The 27,124-nt window shown below is 39.8% G+C and overlaps 2 protein-coding genes and 1 pseudogene across 2 annotated transcripts in view; all 3 read left to right on the top strand.

The window, feature by feature from the left end:
• The window catches only part of LOC140506820 (claudin-34-like), a 44,548-nt gene extending 35,770 nt beyond the window's left edge, over positions 1–8,778 (top strand). The window contains exon 2 of the transcript XR_011968099.1: positions 8,448–8,778. The gene's annotated coding sequence lies outside the window, so the exon portion shown is untranslated. The remainder of the gene's footprint in view (positions 1–8,447) is intronic.
• LOC140506818 (WD repeat-containing protein 74 pseudogene) lies at positions 3,241–4,549 on the top strand (annotated as a pseudogene).
• A 1,265-nt stretch (positions 8,779–10,043) lies between the features above and the next one.
• Positions 10,044–27,124, top strand: part of LOC140506815 (claudin-34-like) — a 43,067-nt gene continuing 25,986 nt past the window's right edge. Inside the window, exon 1 of the mRNA XM_072614402.1 lies at positions 10,044–11,287. The gene's annotated coding sequence lies outside the window, so the exon portion shown is untranslated. The remainder of the gene's footprint in view (positions 11,288–27,124) is intronic.

Genomic DNA, 27,124 nt, shown 5'->3' with positions numbered 1-27,124 from the left:
TCTGCTTTTGCCAGGAGTGTATGCATTCCTGTCAGAGCTCAGATCACTTCTTATCATCACACGGACTAGTTCCTGAGTCACCTTAATGCCTCAAAAATGTTGAGGTGGAAAATAGGTAGAGTATTGGACTTAGGAAGACCCAAGGCCAAATCCTGCCTTTGACACTTCCTAGCACTGAGATCCTGAGCAAGTCATTCTACTTCAGTTAGCTCATCTGGAAAATGAGGATAAAGATAGCCTCTAATTCACAGGGGTTGTTGTGAGCATCACATGAGATAACATGGAAAGCGCATTCCATGGCTTAAAATGTTATAGAAATACTAGCTCTTATTATGCTTATCCAAGAAGAGTATTGACACTGCTTTCTCTGAAAGAAAGCACTGTTGCAAAAATACTAGAGGGAGTATACATCATAGGGCATGGAAATGCATTGCTAAACACAAGTCTATTCTGGTGCTAAGAACAAAAAGACAAGTTAAGGCCAGCAAAATATAGTGCTTAAAATGATGGACTTGCTAACAAGAAAGTCTTTGTACATTGGTCCTTTTTCTAATGTCAGCTTAGTGTCCTTTAGAAAATTAGTTAACCTCTCAGAAGCTCAGATCCTTTATTGATAAAATGGGGATAATTATACTCCACAGGGCTACTGTGAGACTCCAATGAGGTCATGCAGGGTATTCCAAAAGTCTTAATGCAGTTTCATTGGAAAAAACATTAAGAACTTGGGAGTACTCTGTGAAGTACCATAAAAATGTGACCTGATAATTACTGTTGCTGTTCTTATTCTAGATTGTGCTAATTGTCCTGTCTACTATCCCTTTGCCTAGAACAAGTCAGACTTATTTTTGTGAGATGTTATTTATTTTTTAAATATAATTTATTTATTTTCAGTTTTCAACATTCATTTCTACAAGATTTTGAATTCTAAAATTTCACCCCATTTCTCCCTACCACTCGCCCCAGGACAGTGTGTACTACAACCACCCTTTCCCCCAAGCTGCCCTCCATTCTCTAACGACCCCTTCTCCCATCCCCTTCCCTTCTGTTTTCCTGTAGGTCAAGATAGATCCCATTGCCTGTATGTATTATTATCCAATTTCATGCAAAAATAATTTTTAACATTCATTATTAAAACTTTGAGTTCCATTTTCTCTCCCTCCCTCCTCAGCCACCCTCATTGAGAAAGTAAGCCATTGGATATAGGCCATACATGCAGAACATTTCCATAACAGTCATGTTGCGAAAGACTAACCCCATTTACCTCTATCCTGACCTGCACTCCATTTACTCCAATCTTTCCCTTGACCTTTTCCCCCACAATAGTGTTTCCTTCTGATTACCCCTTCTCCAAATCTGCTGGCCCTTATGTTATGCTCCCTTTCCTATCCCCTTCCCTCTTTCCTTCCTGCAGGCTTAGATAGATTTCCATACCCAGTTGGGTGTGTGTTTCTGAAGCCAAATCTGATGAGAGTAAGGCTCACTTATTTCCTCTCACCACCCTCATCTTCCCTTCCATCGTAAAAGCTCTTCCTTGCCTCTGTTATGTGAGATGATTTAGTACATCCTACCTCTTTTTCTTTCTCCCAGTCCATTCTTCTCAACCTTTAATTTTTTAGGTATCCTTCCTTCATATTCACTCACCCCATGCCCTCTGTCTATATAAACATATGTACATACATATACACCCACATATATATACATATATTCATAGACACACACATATACAGTATACACATACATACATGCACATATACCTATGAACATACATATACACACACTAAGAAAGGTCTCATGAGTTATAAATATCATCTTTCCATGTAGAAATATGAATACTTCACCTTTAATGAGTCCCTTATGGCTTCTTTTTCCAGTTTACCTTTTCAGGCTTCTCTTGATTCTTGTATTTGAAATTCAAATTTTCTATGCAGCTCTGGTCTTTTCAAAAAGAATGCTTACAAGTCCTCTATTTCAATGAAATTCCATTTTCCCTATGAAATATTATGCTCAGTTTTGCTGGATAGGTGTTTCTTGGTTTTAATCTTACCTCCTTTGACCTCTGGAGTATCATATTCCAAACTCTCTGATCCCTAAATGTAGAAGCTTCTAAATCCTCTATTATCCTGATTGTATTTCCAGAATGTTAAAAATTGATTTGCATGGAACTGGGGAAAAAGATGTACAGGCAGTGGGATATAGAAATCTGTTTTGCCCTATAGGAAAATAGAGGGGATAGGGATAGAAGAAGGGGGGTGGTAATAGAAGGGAGGATAGTCTGGAGGAAGGGGTAGATGGGGTGCATGCTATCCTGCAGTGGGACATGAGGAAAGATGGGGAGAAAATTTTGAATTCAAATTCTTGTAGAAGTGAATGTTGAAAACTGAAAAATAAATAAATTATATATTAATAAAAGCTTTTATCAGCATATTCTGTTAATGATCAAATAAAATATTATTTTAAAGCACTTACCACAGCGTCTGGAACATAAAGTGCGATGAAAAAATTGCTTGTTTCTTTTTCTTTGTCTTTATGAGACCTGGATTTTCAAATCTATCTCTCCTCTTTCTCTCCCCTAGAAAATCGTTCTTTCTATTTGAGAATGAAGAAGGGAGAAAAGCAGTTGAGCAAAGTCAATCCACATTGTCAATGGAATCTGACACCATATGTAGCATCGTATTTCTGGAAAATAATTCTTTCCCTTTGACCTTTGATGGTTCAGCTATTTCTGAAAAAGGTAGTTCATTCATGGCAGCTAGGTGGTGCAGTGCATAGAGCACTGGGACTGGAATCACGAAGACGTAACTAAGTTCCTTCCTACTGGACATCAGCCACTAGTTGTGTGAGATAATAATTGTAAAAGTGCTTAGCATAGTTCTTTTCACATAGTAGCTACTATATAAATATTAGCTATTGTTATTCGGATTCCCAGGAGAACTAGAGCAAACTTTATTTCAGACAAAAATGTGCATTTTATGGCTCTGTTTACAGGAGAGTTGTAAAGATGTTTAGGGATAGAACTCATTTTACCAGCATGCAGTGTTCTTAGGAGCATAAGAAGTCAGATGGAAGGCATGGACAGAGATACAACATCTTTTAGTCATCAGAGCCACGCTGCCCCTCCTCCCATTTGAATTCAGTGCTATGCCTGCCCATGAGAGGGTTCACAATATGCCAAACTAGCCTGTGGGATCACATTCTATTTGTGTATGGGAGATATTTGGGGGGGGGGGGGTTTGTGTGAGGGGTGTGGACCTGTATTTTTTTTAATTTCCATTTTATTTGTCTCCTCCCTAAAGCAGAAGCCTGTTCTTCAAGGACTATTAAGTTCCCAATACAAAAGGGCAGTTAGTAAGAAGGCAGCTGTCACTTCTCTGGCAGGTATCCTGCCCTAGCTTCTCTGATCTCTGGCCTCCCTTTGGGTCCTAAAATACCATTATACAAGGAGGAATTTTCCCTTATCTTCCTCTGTGTTCCCTTCAAGAAATGTGTACCCATCAAAGAAATGTGTATCCACCAAAGAGATGTGTACCCATCAAAGAAATCAGTGTGGGTCCCAATGTGTACAGGATGTGCCAGGAGCCTGACTGACTCCACATCGTTGCCAGCGGTGGAAAGGAGAATTCACTGAAGGTATGAGACTTCCAGACGTGGTCCCAGGAGCAGTTAATCAGAGCCAAGAATGTCCAGAATGAGTTGTTGAATTACCAGGTTCTCAGCTGAGACCAGGACATCCAGTTCCTCCCAAGGTCACAGAAGATTGTCTCATGCACAGGACTCCCTACAGCAGTGACCTATGCTGGAAACCACATGTGTAGAAAATCCTCTTATGGTAATGACCCTCACTTTAGGGGCCAACTCTCTGGTGGTAGGGAACACCAATGGGCACCTAACAGAAATTGACCTTTGGCAAAGGTGCCTAATATGTTGCTTAAATGGTCAGGAAGGCAACATTTCGAGAACTGCAATGCCAGCCAACCCAGTGCATTTTTGTCTCCTGTGGCTTGAACCCAGTTCTGCTGGTACATAAATATTGGGAAATTCTGGGATAGGAACAGGTTTATATAAAGTCACAGTGGAACAGTATCTTTTTGTCAGTCAAGGACAGCTGGGAGGATGAGCCCAGAGAACCTGCCCCAGTCCGCTCTGAAGAAACAGAAACTGATGAAATATGGAATTTCCTGAAGCCCATGTTTGCTGTGGCCAACAGGAGAAATGGATGCCTGGGGGCAAGAAGAAGCAACAATGGCTGAGCAGCCCCTCACCTCTTTTGTTACCTCTTTCCAAGTAAAAGAAGTCACCACACACACACACACACACACACACACACACACACACACACACACAAATTCCATCTTATTTTTCAATGAAGAAGCAGTTACTTTGTCTCCTTGTTGTAGTTCAGGCATGTCTTACTCTTTGTGACCCCATCTGGGGTGTTGTTGGCAAAGATAATAGAATGGTTAGCCTTTTTCTTCTCCAGCTCTTTTTATATCTGAGGAAACCAAGGCAAACAGGGTGAGTCACTGGCTCATGATCACAAAGCTAGTCCATATCTGAGGACAGATGGGAACTCAAGAAGATGAGTCTTCTTGACTCCAGAACTGGTACTCTAACCAATGCATCCTCTGCCTGTCCCACTTTCTCTCCTATTCACCCCTAAGTTAAAAGAAAAATAAAACACTTGCTTTAAATATACATAGTCAAGTCAAACAAATCCCCACATTATCCTTGTCCAAAAGTGTCTCTCATATTCTGCATTTGGAATCCACTCTGACTTCGTGGATAAAAGGAACTCTTAGTGAAGAAACTCCCTTTTGTGTTCATCCTTCGTTTTTGAAGACTATGACATCAGAGAAATGATGACATAACTTGCACACAAATATTTCTTATCCTGTTAAAATGTTTTTGCTAATAAAAGATTAGATTTGTTGGATATTTTTTGACAATGACAATAAATTATCCTGTATGTCATTTATGTTGAAAAGAGAAAAAGAACTAAGAGGTTAATTAAGGCCTGTAATTCTTTTTCTCACTCTTGCATTATTCTGGCACCATAACTTGCATATGAAAATATGTCCTTCTGAATATGCAGAAACTTATAATAAAGGGTCATATTTTCATCTCATGGTTCCGTCTTCGCTGACACCAATAATCTCATGATATCCTACGAATCACTGTTTGAAAGTAAAGGCAGTTTCAAAAAAGCCAGCTGAGATGATTTTGAATAACGATATTCACAGAGAAGGTAGACTGTGTATTTGCCCTAATCTTTAAAAAATGACACATTCCATTTCTTTCTAAGGCTACAATAATGACTGAAAAAAAATATGACATCAGAGGAGAAAAACACAAATTACTAAATGAAATACTGTGGATTTAAGAAGGAATGGGAAGAAGAGTGTCACCATGTTGAAGCTGAACCACAGTTGTGGGGAACCTAACAATAATTTCTCCATTGGGCAACACTCCAAAACACCAATTTCAAGTGTTGTTTACATCACAAAGTCAATGTATCCTTGGTCTCCATGGTTACAAAAGTGGGCCCCATTCTCCATTGCAGACTGTTGGGATGGGACCTGTAGGGGTTGCTTTTGAATATTTTGCTTCATAGCTTGGGACTGAGATATTTTTCTCAACTTTTCTTGTTGAAATTTGTTTGGAATTTTAGATAGATGCTGATTTCGCTAATTTTAAACTAAGAACACAGACTTATGCAGCTCATTATTTCTAGAACTTCCCCTCCTAAATCCAACCATAATCCTGACTCCCAATCAAGGCTGAGGGTACCATCCAGTCCCAGTAACCCAAGCTAACAACCCAGAGGTCATCCTCCATATCTCCTTCTTTCTAATCGTACCCCACCAATTTTCATTACTGGCCATGAAAAGCTGACAACTTTTACCACCCACACATCCAGGCAATTCTTCCTTCCCCTCCCCCCCCCACCATAGTAACAGCCCATGTATAAATCTTCATTGCCTCCACCCAGGACTATTATAACAGCATGCTGAGTGGTCTACCTGTCACCAAAAATCTCCCTACTGCTCCAGGCACCTGGAGTCAGAGTCACCTTCCTTGAGTAGAAAGCACATTCAGTCTTGCCCTCTGCAAGTCAGCCAAGCCAATGGCTTCCTGAAACCATTGGGACAAATTTGGAAATATCATTTTGGGATGCAAAGCCCTCCATCATCTGAATCCCCATGAACACCACATTTGAGACACACACAAATCTTCCCAAGCCAGGGAGTCATTTTCCATTGAGATACTATACATTCAGAGCTAGAAAGGTCCTCAGAGAACCTCTTGTCCTACTCTCTCTTCCTTCATCCAACAACATGAGAGACTCAGGAAAGTTCAAAAACTTGACTTAGGACACACATTGTGTATCATTGCTTTCCAGGTTTCCCAAATATGGCTGCATTTAACTCAGAACACCTCTTTGGAAAAGGACTGTGTTCTTTCTTCATTTGCAGGGAAATGCTGTATAGGTATGGCTTCAAGATATGTTTCAAAGTTTGGGAACATCAACGTGCATGAATGCATTTTGCTGTGTGGTGGCTTTGTTTTATTTTATATTACAGTTTCCATGAAGTGTATTCCCAAAATTTGGAGTTCCTTACACACCTATGCTGTGTCACAGAGAAAAGGAAAAGTTTACCATTCTGGTAGAGATAGTCAGTCCCTGGACAGTGTGTGAGGACTGTTTCTGATAGACTTAGCCCTTCACGGGAATGAAAGGACCTGAAACATTCCCAAAGGACTTGAGGCAAAATGAGATCCAGATCCAGAAAAAGAACTATGGAATTGGAATGCAGAATGAAGTGGGCCTTGTTCTCCACTGGAGAGCGTTGGGACAGGACTTGTGGTGGTACCTCGGGAAAGAGATATTTTTGTTCAACTGTTCTTGTAAAAATCTTTCTTGAATTTAGATAAGTACTGATTTCACTCATTTTCTACTAAAAGAAACTTGCTCAGTTCAGTATTTCTAGAACGGAACTGATGAGCCTTCCCCACCTACACCCTTAATCCTGACTCCCAATCAAGGCTGAGGGCACCACCCAGTCCCAGTCACCCAAGTTAGCAACCCAGAGGTCTTCCGTCACATCTCCTTTCTACACCATATCCTTCACAGGCCACCAAAGGTTGACAGCTTTTACCACCCACACATCCAGGCTATTCGTCCTCTCATTTTTCTCCCCTACCAGAGTAACAACCTGATACAGGCCTTCATCCCATCCACCCTGGACTATGACAATAGCCTGATAAGTGGCCTACCTGTCCCCAAAATCTCCCTCCTGCTTCACTCACTTGGTGTCAGAATCACTTTTTAAGACTTATGAAAGTGGTTGTCGAAAACTAAAAACAAATAAATTAATGTTTAAAAAGACCATCAAAACAAAAAGAAAGAAAAAAAAAACAACTACTATCATTCCAACCAGGGGTTGGGAACTTTTGGCTTGGACTCAGTCTTTAAAGGCCACACATGTGGCTCTAGGAGGACAAATGTGGCCTCCAGGCAGCAGGTTCCTCAACCTTGGTCCAGATATTGTGCTCAGTATAGTGTATAAGAATAGGAGAAATGACAGTGCCAATGAGCTTAAAATTGAAGGGCAGGCATAAAGAATCATTAACTCAAAGCAGCAACCAGAGAGGCACATTAATATCAAACACGCAATATCTGAGGCATACTCAGTCTTCTTGGACACTCTCATTTGTTATTCTTTAAAATGAGGTGAATACCATCATCAAATACTGAATGACTTCCTTTCTCTCCTCAATTTTGTCTTAATGTTCATCTCTGAGCTTGGGGAAAATAATTCCTAACATTAAATGTCCCTTTTTGTCATGTCTTTTTCCATTCGCATTCTGATGTCTATTTCTCTTTGCCTTTTGATTTATTTCTTTGCATTTTTCAAAGTTGAGGGCATCTGAGTCAAACATAGTAAGAGTAAGAGAACTGCTTCTATTTCTCCTATAATACCTAGGAAGCTTTGACCCTCTGAATTTCCCACATCATGGAAATAAACCCTGAATGATTTCCTATATTTTGGGTTGGTTTTTTTCCCCAAAATCTTACTAAAATAACTAATCCCTATAGGTCATTTATCCTCAAGAGGGGAACAGAACTAGGTTTGTAATTAGGATCACTGATTCTTTTTCCTCCCTGTTGCTCTTCTACCTGAGCATTCTTGCAGGGTCATATGTTGTGTGCAAAAAGGTGTCCTATGGGTATGTAGAAACAGAGAGTGGTAAAATGTGATGTTTTCCCCTCACTGGTCCATGTTTGGGGAAACCAAATATCCCATGTGTTTCTATGAAACATTGATCTAATGTAAAGCCTTGTTCCCTCAGAAACCATCTGAGAGCACTTCGAAATCCATGTTCACTTGAAAGACAGATGGTGCCTTGGCCCCAGTCTAGATTTAGTGACTCTTCTCATTTCTTTCCAGATCTTTCCAAGACAGACAATAGCTGTGATTGCAAGAAACTGAAAGCAATTGAGAAAAACATCAATTTTGAAACAAAATCTTCATGGAAAAGAAAAAAAATGGTGAGAAAATGATCACCCAGAAAATGGACAACTCTGAGGGGTCACCTCACAAAATGATTTCTTCGTTGAGCAACTCTGCCAACTGCCAATACCATGTGTTGCTTACATCACAAAGTCAATGATTTCCTTGGTCTCCATGGTTACAGAAGAGGGCCCTGTATTCTACTGTAGAGTGTTGGGACAGAACTTGTGGTGGTAGCTTGGGAAAGAGATATTTTTGTTCAACTGTCCTTGTAGAAATCTTTCTTGAATTTTAGGTAAGTGCTGATTTCACTCATTTTCTACTAAGAGAAGAAACTTGTTCAGCTAAGTATTTCTAGAACTGAACTGATGAGCCTTCCCCCCTTACACTCAATCTTAATCCTGACTCCCAATCAAGGCTGAGGACACCACCTAGTCCCAGTCACCCAAGTTAGCAACCCAGAGGTCTTCCGTCACATCTCCTTTCTACACCATATCCTTCACAGGCCACCAAAGGTTGACAACTTTTACCACCCACACATCCAGGCTATTCGTCCTCTCATTTTTCTCCCCTACCAGAGTAACAACCCAATAGAGGCCTTCATCCCATCCACCATGGACTATGACAATAGTCTGATAAGTGGCCTACCTGTCCCCAAAATCTCTCTACTGCTCCACTCACTCACTCACTCATCAAGTCTAACCATCTGCTTTCAGCCAAGCCAACTGCTTCCTCAAACAACCTGGACAAAGTTGGCAAACATTGTTTGACTTTGCAAAGCCTGTCATCATGTGATTGCCCATGAGCAGCACGCTGTGAGGAACACACAAATATTTCAGGGTTAGCAAGTTGTTTTCTACTGAGATATTTAGGACTAGAAAAGTCCTCAGAATACCTCTAGTGCAACTCTCCCTTTATCCAATATTATCCAGAAGCTCAGGGAAGTTCAGAAACTCACCTTAGGGCACATAATGTATATCACTGCTTCCCAGATTTTCCAAACATGACTGCATTTCACTCAGAACACCACTTTGGTAAAGGACTATGTTCTTTCTTCATTTGAGTATAACTGCTGGATAGGTCAGGCTTCATGACATGTTTCAAAGTTTGAGAAAATCAATGTGAATTAATGAGTTTTGACATGTGGTGGCTTTGTTTTATTTTGTGTTACTGTTTCCATGAACTATATTCCCCAAATTTGGAGTTGTTCATACACCTATGCTCTCTCACAGAGAAAAGGAAAAGTTTACCATTCTGGTGGAGATAGTCCCTGGACACTTCTTGAACATCTACTATGGTCCAGTCCAGTGGCTGGGAACTTTCAGCCTCGTGGCTACCTGTAGCTTTCTAGGTCCTTAAGTCTAGCCTTCTGACTAAATCCAAACTTCAGAGAACAAATCCCCATAATCAAAGGATTTATTTGGACTCAGTCGAAAGGCCACACATGTGACTCTAGGAGGACAAATTTGATCTCCAGGCCATAGGTTCCTCACCAGACATTGTACTACGCGCTGAGCATAAGGAGAAAGGAGAGTGCTGAAGAGCTTAAAGTGGAACAACAGGCATGAAGAATCCTAAACTCAAAGCAGCAAACAGAGAGGCGCATCAATATCAAACATGCAATACCTGAGGTATACTCAGTCTTCTTGAACACTCTCATTTGTCAGTCTTTAGAATGAGGACTATAACAACATTGAACACTGAATTACTGACCTGTTCTCCTCATCTTTTTCTTAATGTTCATCTTTGAATTGGGGAAAGGTATTTCTAACATTAAACTTTCCCTTCTGTCATATCTTTTTCCATTCACATTCTGATGTCTATTTCTCTTTGTCTTTTGATTTGTTTCTTTGAAATTTTCAATGTTCAGGGACATCTGAGTCAAACTCTTAGTAAGAGAATTGCTTCTATTTCTCCTATAATTCCCAGGATGATTTGACCCTCTCAATTTCTTCCTCCACCCTCTGAATTTCCCACATCATGGAAATAAATCCTGAATAATTTCCTGTGTTTTGGGTTGTTTTGTTTTGTTTTCCTAACATCTTGCTAAAATAATTAACCCTTTTAGGTCATTTATCCTCAAGAGGAAAACAGAACCAAAATTTTAATTAGGGCCACTGATTCTTTTTCCTCCCTGTTGATCTTCTACCTGAGCATTCTTCCAGGGTCATGTCTTCTGTGCCAATAGATGTACTATGGGTATGTAGAAGCAGACAGTAGTAAATTGTGATGTTTTCCCCTCACTGGTCCATAATTGTTGGCACCAAACGTCTTATGTGTTCCTATGAAACACAGATCTCATGTAAAATCTCATTTTCTCAGAAACCATCTGAGAAGTTTTTTGAAACCCATGTTCACTGGGAAGACAGATTGTGCCTTGGTCCCAGTCTAGATATGGTGACTTCTCATTTCTTTCCAAATGTACAATGACTGTCACTGCAAGAAACTGAAAACAATTGAGAAAAACATCAATTCTGAAATAAAATTCCCACAAAAAAACAAAGTGGTGGTAAGAAAACAGTCACCACCTTGAAGCTGGACAACTCAGACGGGTGTCACCTCATATAATGATTTCTTCAAAGAAAAACATTCCCAACTGCAGATGCCAGGTGTTACATCACAAAGCTGATGTTTTTCATGGTCTCCTTGTTAACAGAAGTGGGCCCAGTTCTCCACTGGGGAGTGCTGGGAAAGGACCTGTGGTGGATTAGATGTCTTAGATTGGGACAGAGATATTTTTCTCAACTGCTCTTGCAGAAATTTTTCTAGAATTTTAGGTAAGTTCTGATTTCACTAATTTTGAACTAAGAGCACAGACTTACTTAGCTCTGTATTTCTAGAACTGAAGTGACAAGCCTTCCTCTCCTAAAAACAACCTTAATCCTGAGTCCCCTTATTCGTGGCTAAGGGCACCAGTTCCTCCTAGTTAGCCAAGCTCACAACCTAGACGTCATGTTCTACATTTCCTTCTTTTCATCATTTCTTATAGCACAATAGTATTATTCCATTACATTCATATATCACAATTTATTCAGGCATTCCCCAATTGATGGGCATCCCCTTGATTTCTAGTTTTTGGCCACCACAAAGAGTGCTGCTGTAAATATTTTTGAATTGTTTCTTTGGTGCTGCTTGCAGTATTGTCTCCTTGATAGTTCTGTAATTTGGCAAAAATATTCCACAGCTTTTGCCATTTGGGATCTTTGTCAGGAGGTGATCAGTGGATTCTTTCAATGACTATTTTGCCCTATGAATCTAGGACCTCAGGGATGTTTTCCTTTATGATTTCCTTGCAATATATTGTCCAGGCTCTTGTTTTCATCCTGGCTTTCTGGTAGACCAATAATTCTTAGATTTTTCTCTCCTGGATCAGGTTAGTTGTTTTTCCAATTAGGTACTTTACATTTTCTTCTAGTTTTTTCATTCTTTACAATCTGTTTGACTGATTTTGGATGTTTCATACTGTCATTATGTTCTGCTTGCCCAATTATATTTATTAATAGATTGTTTTCAGTTAACTTTTGAATCTCCTTTTCCATCTGTCCAGTTGTTCCTTTTAAGGAATTATTTTCTCCAGTTAGGTTTTGTAGTTCTTTTTCCATCTAACTGCTTTTTAACCTATTAAAAGATAAGAGTTTTTAAAATTATGATATTTTTTTTTTAAAGAAGAGGAAAATGTGTTCAGCCTCACCCCAGAACATATGGAGCCTTGATACGTTGGACATAAAGAACCAAAATGGGGCAGTTTGTTACCAGTCCCTGAGGGGAAGGTTGGGGGTGGGGGGGAGCCTCCTTTGCAGAGGTCCCAGCCTGGGTCTAAAAGGTCACATGAGGGCAAAAAACAGAGTTCATTCAATGACCCTAGGACAGGGCATGGGGTCATGGACCTTCCTGAACATCCTGCAATTGCCAAGATTTTCCTACTGGGGGGAAGGGGAGTTAAAGTGGCTGCAACCCCGGGCAGGACCAACCAGGTGCTGAGTCTCCAGGGGCTCCAGGTGTGACTGAGGAAGCTCCAGGTGGGCGCACAGCACCTGCAGGCCCGCTGGGGGAAAGAGCCTGGAGAAGTTTGGGAGGGTTGGGAAAGGGGAGACGCATCTGCACCCCAGAAAAGGCCTCAGGCCAGAAGGGCTGAAGGGGGCCTCTGGCCAGCGCAGCTCCTCGCGCCTGCGGGTGCAGTTCTTAGCCTTCAGCACCAAGTCCAGGCCACACGTGCCTCAAGCCGCGAGAATGCTGCCGGCACGTTGGGCACGAGGTGCTTGGGCAGCAGCAGCAGGTGTGGGAGGGGCTCTTCCTCCTCCTCCAGGTGGCCTTGCTGCCCTCCCACCAACCCCCGAGGCCCCAACGCTTCCCCTCCCCACTCTGGGAGATAGGCTTTCGGTCCCTAGCAGCGGGGCCCAGGCAGACCGGGACAGGAGGAGAAGGGGACAGGCCAGCGGGCCCAGCAGGGTCCTCTGAACCCGCAACCCAAGGGGCAGCTCAGGGGCAGCCCGAGGGTCCCCGTCAGCCTCAGTGAGGAAGGACATCCAGGCGGCTGCCTCTGGGAGGCACCTCTCTCCTCCGGGCCCCTGAACCTGAAATCGCTTGGGGGGTTAGGAAGGGATGGGGGCATGGCTTAGGGGGTGGGGGAGCGTGACAGCCCCCAGTAGGGGCACGTGGGGACAACTTGGAGGGTGATGGGCCTGAGGACACACAGAGTCAGGACCAAGGCTTTGGACTTTGGGACTAAGAACAATTCGAGACACTGAGTTACTTATTTTCAGAGCAACAAAAGAAGCCTATTTTTCATTTTCAAAGCTGAGGGAGGACCGTGGGTAGAGACGGAACTCGAGGTCTGGCTTAGCCTCGTGCCATCCACCGCCATCCCTCAGATGCCGCCTTTTCTTGTTTGCACTGCCCTCTGTCACCGCCTCTGCTAGTCCTTCCAGGTCTGTCAGACCCCCGGGTAGGGTTCCTCCGCAGTTTGCTCTCTCTAAATGTAGATTTTAAACGGACTTACTTAGTGATGATTGATTGCCTGATCTGCAGCCTGCACTGTTCCCTCATAATAGACTGGTCACAGTCAATAGATTTTCCTCCTCTCCTTTGCCTTCCAATACCAAACCTTGCTTTTCATCCACAGTGTGACCTCTCATCCCTCTGCCCCTCAGAGTTGTCTGAGGCCATCCAGTCCTTCACTAGCCACTCCTCTCCTTTCTCTGTCTTGAGCCCTTGGTGAGCCAGTTCAACTCTACCGTGCCATGTTGTTAAGTCCTCTGTCCCTTTGTTGTATCGTGTCTGATTGACGCCTGCCAAGCCTGAGCCTTGTTTTCTACACATATTGTGTTGTATAAAGTTGGAGAAAAATTACTCAGTTGTTCTCACTGGATCAGTCATATTTCCCAGTCTATGGTGTTATACTACATCTCAACTAGACCTTCACTACCACTGGCAATAGTTTTGCACTTTTTAAATTCATTCACTTACTACTTAAGATAGCCCCTCCTCCAAACCTTTTCATCCCACTCCAACCATCCTGTGGCATTTCCTCCACCTACACAGCTGTTGCCTCTTATTTTACTGAAAAAATAGGAAGCTGTTCACTGAGAGCTCCCTCCTCTCCTTCCTCCTCATCCAATAACACTCAAATGCCTTCTTTCCTTAACTCCATCTTCACTTGTCTCTCACATGCAGAATGTGCCTATTCTTGAGAAAGCAAATCTCTCTCTACCTGCAGAAATGATTTCAGTCCATCCCATCTCCTCCAGCTTTATCCTCTATCATGCCTCTTCTCTCGCTTATCTTCAACTTCTCTATGCCTACAGACATGTGCATGTCTCCCCCATCCATAAAAAATCTCACTTGATCCTTTCACCCCTTCTAAGTAGTCCTTTCTCTCTCCTGCCTTTTTTAGCTCTACTCCTTGAGGTCATCTACAATAGATGTCCCCATTTCTCTTCTCACTTTCTTAACTCTCTGCATCCAACTTAACCTTATCCTTCAACTGAAACTGCTCTCTGAAGACATCAGTGACCTCTTCATTGCCAAATCCAAATCCAAAAAATCCAAATTTTCCCTCAGTCCTCATCCTTTTTGACTTTTCTCCAGCAGACTTTAACATTGTTGATCTCCATCTTCTCTTTGATAGTCTTTTTTCTCTAAATTTTCTATTCCCTCCTGGTTATGCTTCTATATATCTGACCACTCCCTTCTCAGTCTCCTTTACTGATTCATCATTTAAGCCACATCAGCCTACCTTGAGTGTCCGACAGTGCGCAGGGAACTGTTTTGAGTCTTCTTCTCCTTGTGTACCATTTTGCTTAGTGAGCTTTCAGCTACCGTGGATTCAAGTCTCTCTGTGATAATGACTTGCAGATCTACTTACAGTCTTTCATCTGACATATCCTGAGGGCATCTTCAACTCAACTTGTCCAAAACTGCACTCATTATTCCCTTAACACTGCTCTGTTCTATCAGTTCTGTTGCTCTCAGGGGCAACACTATGCTCCTATTCCCCCAGACACACAGTCTAGGTGTTGTCCTTGACTTCTCGTGATCTCTTACCTCTCAGATCCATGCTGTTGCCAATGTCTTTGAATTTCCCCTTTGCACCATTCTTGAATATGCTCTTTTCTGTCCTCTGATATTGTTGACATTCTTGTGTAGGACATCATGTCACTTTGCGGGGACTATTGCAGTGCTCTACTGGCTAGTCTGTCTGCAACAGGTCTTCCTCAGTCATTTTCCTAAAGCACAGTTCTTCAATAACAGTTTGTGGGCACATGAAGACATCACCTGCACTATATCATTGGTACTCTTCGAGAACAAATGATGAACAACCACAACAACCAAATTACTGTACCTGGTTTTCCACCATTTGTCATTTCTGATAGGTGTGAGGTGGTACCTCAGAATTATAATGTGAATTTCTCTAATTAGCAATTATTTGGAGTATTATATGACTATAGATAGCTTTAATGTTGTCTTCTGAAAACTGCTTGGTATATCCTTTGATCACTTGTCATTTGGGGAACGGCTTCAACTTTAATAAATTTGAATAAGTTCCCTATATATCTGAGAAATTAATTGAGAAATTATCAGACAAATAACCAGAGAAAATTACTGTAAAATTTTTGGATGCTACTTCATTGTCTAAGGTCCCTTTCAGCAAAATATAGTTTCCTGCTTATCTCTTTTAATTAGGTCTACTTTTGCTTTTTCTTTGTCTGAGATCATGATTGCTACCTCTGCTATTTTTACTTCAGCTGAAGGATAGCAGATTCTGCTCCAGTCCTTTTTTTTTAAATCCATGAGTGTGTTTTTGCATCAAGTGAGTCTCTTGTAAACAACATATTGTTGGATTCTGGCTTCTAGTTCATTCTGCTATCCACTTTTGTTTTGTGGAACTCATTCACAGTTAATATTCATGGCTGTCTTGACTCTGTCCCCCAGTGTTTTTTTATTTGTTCATTTTCAGTCAACTCAGAGGACTCTGGAAACAATTCTGTACTCAATTACTTTCTATGGATTGACTGATAACAGCAACGGCCTTCTAATTAGTCAATAAAGAAGTTGAACAGGTCTTTCAGGAAGCAGAAATGTTGTGGATCATACATGCCGCTTCCTCCATCATAGCAGTGCCAGTTTACTTTTAAACTCTAGTTGTTTAGGCCCATATTTTCGAGGTTAAATAGAAGATTATTTCCAAGAGACATAATTCAAGAGATTGTTCATTGTTTTGTTTTTGTTTTAAGTTTCTGAAGTCTTAAAATGATCAGAATGTTTAAAAATGAATGGACGCTGCTGTGATGGGGGAAAGGCATATATAGCATGTGATCCACAATGTTTCTACGGAATTGTTTTCACAGTCCTTTGAGGTGATTGAAAATGCATAAATTAAACAACAAACAAACCAGGAGGCAGAGTCAGGATGGCAAGATACAGGCAGCAAACCCAGCTGAAATCTCCAACCATTACCCCTCCAAAACAACTTTAAAATAACTCACTTCAGTAAGCAAATATCTCATGCCAAAAAAACCCAAGCAAAACTATCTGAAAGAAGATATTACTTACAAATAATAATAAATAATGCTGAAAAACTAAAAAATAAGGCATTATACAATTAGCATTTAAAACTGATAGAAAATACTGCAAAACTGGCCCTTAGCCGAAACTTCCATAGCAGCCCACTCCTAAATGCTCTGAAATCATAGAAATGTACGTGTGTGTGTGCGCGTGTGTGTATTTGTTGCTCTATTTTTATTTTATGTCGTATATTGATGTCTTATAAAATCATTAGCTTCCACTTGATCAATTTTAATTTATAAAGAATTATTTTCTTCAGTTAGATTTTGTATTTGCTTTTCCAAAAATTTGGGCAATTCTATTTTTTCGGTAGTTATTTTCTTTGGTGAATCTTTGTATGTGCTTTTCCCAGGCTGGGCTGTTGACATTTTTTCAGAATTCTCTTATATTTCTCTAATTTCCTTTTACCAACTTTTCGTGTACTTCTCTAATTTATCTTTTAAAGTGCTTTTGAAGTTCTTCCAAAAGTTCTTTTTGGGCTTGAGACCAAATAATCTTTTCTTTGTAGTCATTTTGATGTTTTGTCCTGTTCTAAGTTCATGCCTTGATCCTCACTGTCACTGTATTAAGTGGCTACTTTTTCTGCCTGTTTTGCGACTTGGTGTTTCTATGGGAGAATTGGGTCCTACACTGTCCCAAGCCTTTTGTGTTGAGGCTCAGAGTCTTATTGCTGAATTTCATTGGGCTTCAGGAGCTAACTGATGCTTACACTGGAGGGTAGGCTTGCTTCTGGCTTGTACTAGAGGACAGGGGCTCCTTTTTGGCCTCCTCAGAGTGTGGGATTTCTCTGCTGGCCTGTTCTTGGTGTGTGGCCTTCATTCTGGCTTGCTATGGACACACAGTGTCTTCATGTTTGTTCCAGGGCCAGGGCCCTGCTGCTGGGTTGCTATGGAAACAGAAATTCTCTGCTATAGGCTCCCAGGAGCTGGGCTTCACCACAGGTCAGTACTGGGAGTGAAACTAGCTGATGACCTGCTTTAGGGTTGAGGATGCTGGGGTGGAGCCTTGCTCTGCTGCTCCAACTACTGGCTTTCCTCAGGCCTGCTGGCTTAAAGGAGGGTGGGACCTTCATGATGGATTGCTCCAGGCCTTGATCCTTGATGCAGGCCCCCTGCTGAGCCTGGTTGTTCCTGCTGCTTTCCTTCTACCCCACTGAGACAGACCTTTCTTGCTGTGTTAGTAAGCTGCTTCACTGCTCTGAGATCATTTCTGAGGCAGTTTTCAAGTTGTTTCAAGGGGAATTTGGGAAGACTACACGGAGTTTCCTCCTTACTCCACCATCTTGGTCCCCAATAACTTCAATATTGCTCATGGCAACAAATAGCCTCCAAGATCAGCTGACTTCTGGGAAAGGTGATGAAATGAATTCTAACTAAAGTTAAGTAAGACTGCGACCTTTGATGAAGGAAAGAATGGGTTTTCTTTCTGGGTGGCTTGAGGCAGTTCTTGGAAATTTGTGAGGCATTAAAACACATTTGCCAGTGAACGATCCAAAGCCTCTAGGAAGGCCAACCACTTAGGAATCATGACCTTGAGATTTTTAGATGGACTTGATGCAAGAACGAACACTGTGTCTTGAAAAGAGATATCATCTAATTACCATATTGTTAACTAGTATGATAAAGCAGCCATATTGCCAAGAAAGACTACAGGTGAAGGAGACCCAAGTTTTACCTTTTAGGGACTGTGGATCAATTAGAAGAGACACCAGTAAAAGCAATGGGAGGGAAAATCACAGGTCCCAGGCAGAGAAGCAGGTGATAGAAGGAGATGTTAATGCTCACCTAAGCCCTCAGGTGAGGGTTAAGTGACTAAAGCAGGACCCAAAGTTAGGAGGAACATTCCTGAAACCTCAGAGGAAAGGAGAGTGCAGTGGAAAAGGCAACTGCTTCAGACAGTATGATGGTTTACTTAGTGATCCCTAGAGAGTCAATAAAAATTAATTGAAAAAAATCGATAATTGCTGCAAAGTTACAGGGTATAAAGTAACCCTACATAAATGATCACTTAGAGGACCAAGAGGAAATGCTAAAAATTTAAGGTGAAATGGATAAATTAGGAACTAAAATATGCTACAGAAATGAGAAACAAAACTGAAAACAGACTTTTTGAATATACTAACACAATAGATAAAACTTTAGCCAATCTGGTTAAGAGGAGGACAGAATATCATATCAACAAAATATCACATAAACAAGGTGAAGTCACAGCCAACCAGAAGAAATAAAAAGAACAATCAGAAATTCATATGTTAAGAAAATGGAGAACCTCAAACAAATCAAGGAATACTTTCCAAAAAAATATTAAATGCCCAAACTAAAAGAAGGTGAAGTAGAAGTATTCAATAATCCAATCTCAGAAATGGAACTAGAATTAACTGTAAAGTAATGGCCAGTATGTGGAAGGGAAGGGAAAGGGAGAGGAGGAAAACTCGGCATCCTGATGTAGTCACAGGAGAATTCTATCCAACTGGAAAAATATGTACTACCAGTACTACACAAATTGTTCTTAAAATTGTGAAAGAAAACTTTCAACAAGACAAATCTAGTCATAATACTAAACCAGGAAAGGATAAAGTAAAGAAAGAGACCTCTAGACCAATATCAATAATGAATATTTATTTTGAAAAACAAAAGATCTGTCAAACAGATCATAACAATTCATTTAAGAAATTATTCATTATGACCATGTTAGCAGCAAATGTGGTTCAACATTAAGGAAATTGTCAACATACCCACATTAAGAACAAAAACATCCTCAAGAAACTAGACAAGGGAGAATCAGAAACAATGGAATTCAATCCCAAAACAGAATTAGAAAATAACTTCCTATTTAATTAAAAAAAAATCTTCTGGAAAAACTGGAAAACAATCTGGCAGAAATCAGGCATAGACTAATATTTTGCTTAATATTTCATAATAAATTAAAAATGGATATGGGACATGATTATTAAAAACACCATAAATATCAGAAGAGAATCAGATCATATCTCTTTCACAGTTATGAGTGGAATATGTGTTCATTATATTTTTTCACTTAAAAAAATCCATCTTCTTTACCTTTCAATACTTCCCCATTGAAAAAGTAAAACAAAACGTTGTAACATTCATAGTAGAAGAAAAAATATTCTCACATTTGCTAAGGCCAAAAAGAAATGTTTGTCTGTACCGTGAGTCTATCATCTCTCAGGAGGTAGGTAATGTGTCTCATCATTAGTCTTCCACGTTGCTTTGGTGAGAGTTCTTTAGTTTTTCAAAGTTGTCTGTCTTCCCATTTTTATTGTTATTGCATAAATTATCGTAGCAAGTGTAATCTTAAGAACATAAGAGAGAGAAACAATTACCCCCTCCAAGAAATAGATAAGTTTGGTTACATGAAATTGAAAAGGTTTCACACAAACAAAATCAATGTATCTTGGTTTCGAATAGGAATATTTGAATGGGGGAAAATTCTGTATCAAATTTCTCAGAGAAGGATATTCAGGATTGATTTGCAACTAACAGTTTTTATAAATACAAGGATGTGTATGTTACCCACGTGTAAATACATATATGTGTATACACATATATATACCTCAAATCCATTTATACATATATGTAGATATAGTAAACATCTTTTGAACACCATATAATATATCCTAATCATCTTCCCAACAGGCTTGGAGTTGGGAATCAGGTTTCCACACACTTCTTGTGTCAACATACTTTCATGCCAGCCAGATAGGATTGCTCACAAAAACCACAGAGACACAAGCAAAGTACAGCTATTCCACTTTGCAATAACCAAAAAATCCTAGTACCCAAGGTACTTAACTTAAGTAGGCTCACTTAATGTAGTGGGCCTTTTCACTGAGAGAAAAATCCCTTCTTTGATTCCACTTCCAAAAGTATAAACTCACAATAAAAACCAAACTCTTTGAAATTACCTTTAAAAAAAACAAACCATTACAGCCTGGGAGAGTCTCACTCTGCTTTTTCAATTATCCCTCCTTCCCCCAATCTACAGACTGTATACTAAGGACAAAAGCAAAACACAGATAGAAACGTACAGAAATCAAAGTTGAGCTAAAGCTACATCGATGGTGCAGAGCTTCCTACCTCATTCCTTTGTTTACCTGTCTGCTTCTTGTTTTCTTGAGAGGAGTTTTTTTTTTTTACACCAGACCCAATCCTACTTTTATCCTAATTCCCTCAACAAATATCTGCCTGAAAATCCTAAGAAGGCTTTTCTCCAAGCCTCTTGGACAGAATTTAACCACATTCCACCCTGACTTGCTCCTAAGACTGGTAGTTTTTACAAGAGTTGGTACCCTCACAGCTTGTCTCAGTTTCATCAGAGCCCTTTAAAACCAGGGCTCTTAATGAAACTATGCTAGCCTACGTCTAAGTCTATGATCTTGTAATGTTCTCCATTAGCCTACTTTGCCATATTTAGATCAAGTTCATTTGAGCATTGGATCACAGTCAACATGAGTTGAAATTCAACCATTTCTAGGTGGTCACGTATTCTTTTGCCATTGTGGCACAACACTCTTAGCGTTGGATAATGGTGTGGGAAGAGGAAAATTAACTTGACTTAATCAACACTGTAAAACATAGGTGGGTGCTTGTGACAAAGAGGGGGAGCTGAAATGTTCTAGCCAAGACTAACTTCCTTGAAAAACATATAAGCAACAATAAAGAAGGTGAAGCAAAGGTTCAAGGAGACCAAAAGGAAATAGAAAGATGCTATCGTACTGTACAAGGTATCCATTGAAAAAATCTTGATAAAAGTGCGATTGAAGGTAATGCATAATGCTGGGCTTTGAAGGCAAGTGTATTTTAGAATTTCATTTGCCTTATCCTTAGTTGGTTCGCTTCAGTATCACACCTTCAGAGCTAGAATGTACTTAGAGGTCATATTCCTTTTATAGATGAGGAAAGTGAGACCCACGATGTGGAGTGTCTTGCCCTAGATGACATCTGTACTTCAGGACAGAGCCAGGATTTGGAGGAAGACACAGTCAAGTTCAGAGATGACAGATGGTTTAATTCACAATGGATTTTATTCATCTATTTGTAGATAACCATGATAATATAAATGTTTCATTTACTATTGTTTGGGGACAGCATCCAGAGTATAGAATTGTACATACAGCACAATTTAACCAAACTGGATATTTTTGACATGTTCTTATCGGCCATATTCCCACTTGCTGAAATGATTCTCTTTCCTCTTTGCTCTTTAGGCCAGCCCTAGGTCAAATCTTGAAGCAAGTTTCAATTTTCTTTGGTACTCCTTTATCCTCCACAACATTCTGGCATTGTGCTACTTTCTATCTGACCAGGGTCATCCATAGCTCATCTGCACTCAGGGCCTCCAATGCCAATAGAATATCCCTGTCCTTGATCATCCTGTTCCCTTAATTGAAATGCAACAGGGAGCAGTGTAAAGGGTGCCGGATTGGTCACCAGAAGACCTAGGTTCCAGTCCTCCCTCAACTGCTTATAACCACTGTGACCTTCAACCACTTTACCGCTCTAGGCTTTATTTTCCTCAGTTGTCAAATGTGAGAGTTGGATTTAATAACCTTCACGACCCCTTTCATCTCTAAATCTATGACTGTACAAATGTTAAGGGGTTCATCAAATTATATTTCACTCAAAATGATCCTGCTAATCTTATCTTTCTCAGGTAACAGAATAGCTTTGGAGGGGAGAGAGAAAATTGGGTGGGGAGGTATCAGAACAAGACAGTTGATACGTTGGTTCAGGAAACTCATGACAGGAAATATGCTTGTACCAATAGAGATCAGCAACTCCTTTACTAAATATATATCTTTAGTGCAAGGGTTCCTAACATAGGATCTGTCAATTTTTAAAAAAAATTTTGATCATGGTATTGTGTTCTCCATAATCTTTTATATTTTATATTATGAGTTAAAACTATTTTTTTGGAGAAGAGGTCCACAGACTTCACCAGATTTCCAAAGGGGTCTTTGGCACATCAAAAAGTTCAGAACCCCTCTCTTAAAGAGTTGCCTTGGACACTGAAAAGTTAGTGATTTATCCAAGGCTACAGAGTTAGTATGTGTTAAAGGCAAGAATTGAATGGAGGTCTTTCTGTCTGCAAAGACAATCCTCTATCTGCAATATCAGATACAGAAAAATGACTTAGCTGGTGGGAATTTTAGATCTTCTCATGGCAGGCAGAATTTTGGATGCAAATAGATAAGTCTTTGGCACCACTGATAAATCCCATAATGTGAGGTCGGGGCTCCTCTACCATATCAAAAGAGGCCATACTGTGCTCTACAGAACTTCTTCCCCTAATCCATCTACCTGAAAGAATGCTGGATTCAGGGGAAGGGAACTTGAGTTCTATGTCAAATTCTTTCACTAGCTCCCTAGGTGACCAATGGACAAGCCACTCAGTATTTCTAGGCCTGAGTTTTCCTTATTTATAAGATAAACTGTTTGATGTAAAGATATGGACATTTCCCCCCCTCTGGTTGGTCTGTTTCTCTTGTTGTTTTCAGAGAATCATCTAGAGAAAAATGAAGGTGTCTCCCTATCTGTCATAGGGGACCAAATGTTCATGTGCCCCCAGGGAGGAGTGAAGATGAGCTTTCTTAACCTTATGGTTCCCTTCCTCCCTAAATGACAGTCCAGTGGGTTTTTGCTGAGCCAATGGTGACCCAGTGTTCCTCCTTCAGAAACTGAAGGGAAGGAAGAAATAAATGGGAGGAATAAACTTCCCAGAGAAGAATTTATGAGTAGGATCCTCAGAAAGAGAAAGTTAAGGTCTCTGTCTTTCTAATCTTGACAGTTTCTAGCTCTATGTTGGAGTGGGGAGAACCCTAACAGCAATAGAAAAGCTAGAACCAAGAACTAGTTCTGACCTCTTTGAGCCACATTATGTTCCCATGGAAAACTGGATAATAATTACATGGCCTACCTTGTAAAAGTGGAGTGAGGAAGGCAAGCATAAAGTGCCAAATAGATCTGAGTTCTGCTTTTTAGGCTTCTAGTCATTCTTTTGTTTTACTTATCTTTGTTCTTAATTCCTTAATAAGGTGGTTTTGTTTTGTTTTGTTTTGTTTTTTAAATATATTGATCTGTCTTGTTTAGGAAAAGAATAAGTCTGCTGATACCTGAACCTAGGGAGCGTGTGTGTGTGTGTGTGTGTGTGTGTGTGTGTGTGTGTGTGTGTGTGTGTGTGTGTACACCTGAGAGTGTGGGCATGGTAGAACAAGAAAAAGAGGGGGATGAATATTTTAAAACTCCCCCAGGAACATAGGAATATCTAAAGGCATCAAAACAAAAGTACAAAACCTGTGAGGCCTTAATAAAAGTGCTTTCCAGTCCAGCTACATCATATCTATGGCCCTTTCCAATTCAAAAATGTCTAAGATTGTAGTATTTTTAGAGAATCCAAAACAGTAATTTCATTGAACATTTAGCAACTGACTTCTCTCTGTCCATCTTAGAAAATGTCCTGGACCAAAGAGAGGATAAATGACTTGACTGATGTCACAAAGCTAGTGTGTTTCAGAGTCAGTTCTTGAACCTAGATTTTGGAGATTCTGAGGCCTGCTATTTTAACGTATTTTTAAAAATTTATTTATTTTTAGTTTTCAGTATTCACTATTATAAGATTTTGAGTTCTAAGTTCCTACCTCCCTTCTCCTTCCCCCTCATCAATATGGCATGTAATCTGATATAAGCTATACATGAACAATTATATTAAAAATATTTCTACACTAGGCATGTCATAAAGAAAAATCAGAATCAAGGGGAAAAGTCACAAGAAAAAAAACAAAAAGAGAGAAAATAATGTGCTTTGATCTGTGTTCAGACTCTTTTTCTGGATGTGGATAACATCTTTCATCTTTAGTCTTTTGGGATTATCTTAGATCATTTCATTGCTGAGACAATCTAAGTTTGTCAAAGTTGCTCATCACATAATGTTGCTGTTACTGTGTACAACGTTCTCCTGGTTCAGCTCACTTCACTCAGAATCAGTTCGTATAAGTCTTTCTAGGTTTTTCTGAAATCCACCTTCTCACCATTTCTTATGGAACAATAGTATTCTGTTACATTCATATACCTCAACTTGTAAAACCATTCCCCAACTGATGATCATACCCTCAATTTCCAATGATTTGCCACCATAAAAGAGCTGCTATACATATTTTTGTACATGAAGCCTTCTATTGATGTACTTTAATAAGCTATTTCTCTAAGGATGCTTCCATTATTCAGTTCTGAAAAAAAAAAAACTATGCCACTTCCACCCCTGTCTCAGACTACCTATAATCTTTTCACAATGTTGCTTCATTTAAAACACTGAAGTGGACTTGATTAAAGAGAGGAAGTCTGAAGAGTGGACAGAATCCACCTCTTGAGTCACCTGACACATACTATTTGGCTCTGGGAAAGTCATTAAATTACTCTTGACTCCAGTTGTAGCACTCTATCCACAGGCCACCTAGCTACCTGTACATAAGCAGACAACCGCCACACAATTGTGATCAAAATATAATAACTATATGCCCATGCTTAAGAAACATTTCTGAATTCCTTCAAAGAAAATACACTTCTTTCTAAGTTTGCTATTTCAGGTGAAAAAATGAGATGAAAAGAAGCAAGTTTATCTTTGCAAACTTATGCTTGAAAGAGAGATTCAGTTTTCTTTTTCTATAAGGGAGAATTTATTTAGATCAATTCATTTGTACTTAAGGAACCATTTTTGAATTGTCCCTTCTCTAGTTTTCATGAATTTCCTTCCTTGACAGACTCATTGTTGTGTTCATCCTTCATTGCCAAAGAAGACCATGCCATCAGAGAAATGATGACATGACTTGCACTTGACTTTGTTTTGAATGAGGGAGGGCTGTGCAAGGTCACAAGCCTCACTTCTCCTCCAGAGCCATCTGAATCCAGTGACTAGATATTCATCAGGATGATTGGAGACTCATGTATATGATTTAAACACAGGATAGTCTTTTAAAGAGTAAAGAATTGTGTTGCCTAGTCAAATCACTCAAAAGATGCATCATATCTATATGAAATTTGAAGTTCTTTCTCACCATAATGACCATTTGGGGGCAGGGAGAAATAAATCAATGCCATTTGGCCCCATCTGAATGATCATTTTGCAGGGATGGTCTGTGGGAGTGGAAAAAGGGTTCTGAACCTGCAGATTCCAACAAAAGTTAGATTTGGTCAGCAGAGAAACAAGTAGAATGAATAATCCCAAGACTGCTTTATCAGAACAAAAAAGGATATGGTTTAAGATGGGAAATAAGCTTGCACTGATGTAAAGACCTTTCAGGGGAGAAAATACTACCAATGCAATTTTGGGGTCTTATACCCAAAATGTAATGATAAATGTCAAGCAGCATTCATACATAGTGGAAGCAGGAATCTTTCATATACTTACTGACCCAGAGGCATAATATTTCTAATCCATGGGTGTCTGTGAGTGAACCATACAGCTATTAGGGGCTTCATTTTTCTCATGAGTGCAATGGGGTATTCAGTATGGAGGCCTTTTTTTCCTTACCTCCCTTCTTCCCTCTTCCCATTCTATGTAAAAAAAAAATTTTTTTTTTTAAGATTTCACAACTGTGACAGTGTCGAGACCTGATAGTAGAAATAATGCTTATTTTGGTTCTCATGCTTTCTTTTACAATAAGTACTTCATCAGCTCTCTCCTTGTTGACTTCTTTGGAAATTAGATGTTTCAGTAATCATACTAATATTTCAAAACTAAGGAATGACTAAAGAGGGAAGTTGAATATATTACTCAGGTTCAGAAATTTAAAATATTTTAGTGATATAGACCAACTCTACTACAATCAACTAGATTCCTTTGTGAGGGACCTTCATGAAGAGACCAAAGAGGTCTTATTAGAAATAGCATTATGGTATATCGAAAAATTTTTAAATTGCATTTACTTTCCAATGTTTTCCTGTCTAATTCAGGGAGAACAATAATAGAAATAATCTCCAAATAAGGGAAAGTTTGGGATCTACCATGTGAATGAGCCTGGTGAGTTGATTAAAAGTATGTCCATATTTGTTTCAGAGGGAATGTGGAAAAATTGGGACCTAATTTGTTGCTGGTGGATCTGTGAACTGATCCAACCATTTTTGGAGGGATTTGGAATTATGTCCAAGAAGTTATTAAACTGTCTATACCCTTTGACCCAGAAATGTCACTATTAGGTCTGTTTCCCAAGATGATCTAGGAAAAGAACTGAGAATATTTATAGCAGCTCTCTTTGTGGTGGCAAAGAACTGGAAAATTGTAGCAATGCCCATCATTTGGGGAATGGCTAAACGAAATGTGGTATATGTACATAATGGAATATTACTCTGTTATAAGAAATGATGAGCTCAGTGATTTTGGAAAAGCATGGAGAGACCTGCATGAAATAAGGAAGAATAAAATGAGCAGATCCAAGAGAACATTATGTTCAGTAACAGCAATATTGGTTTAAGAACAACTCTGAGTGACCCAGTCATTCTATTATAAATACTCAAACTGACCACAAGGATCTTATG

The sequence above is a fragment of the Notamacropus eugenii genome, chromosome 5 (genome assembly GCF_028372415.1).
Source record: "Notamacropus eugenii isolate mMacEug1 chromosome 5, mMacEug1.pri_v2, whole genome shotgun sequence".
Taxonomy (NCBI): Eukaryota; Metazoa; Chordata; class Mammalia; order Diprotodontia; family Macropodidae; genus Notamacropus; species Notamacropus eugenii.
This window is presented reverse-complemented; position numbering and strand designations above follow the sequence as displayed.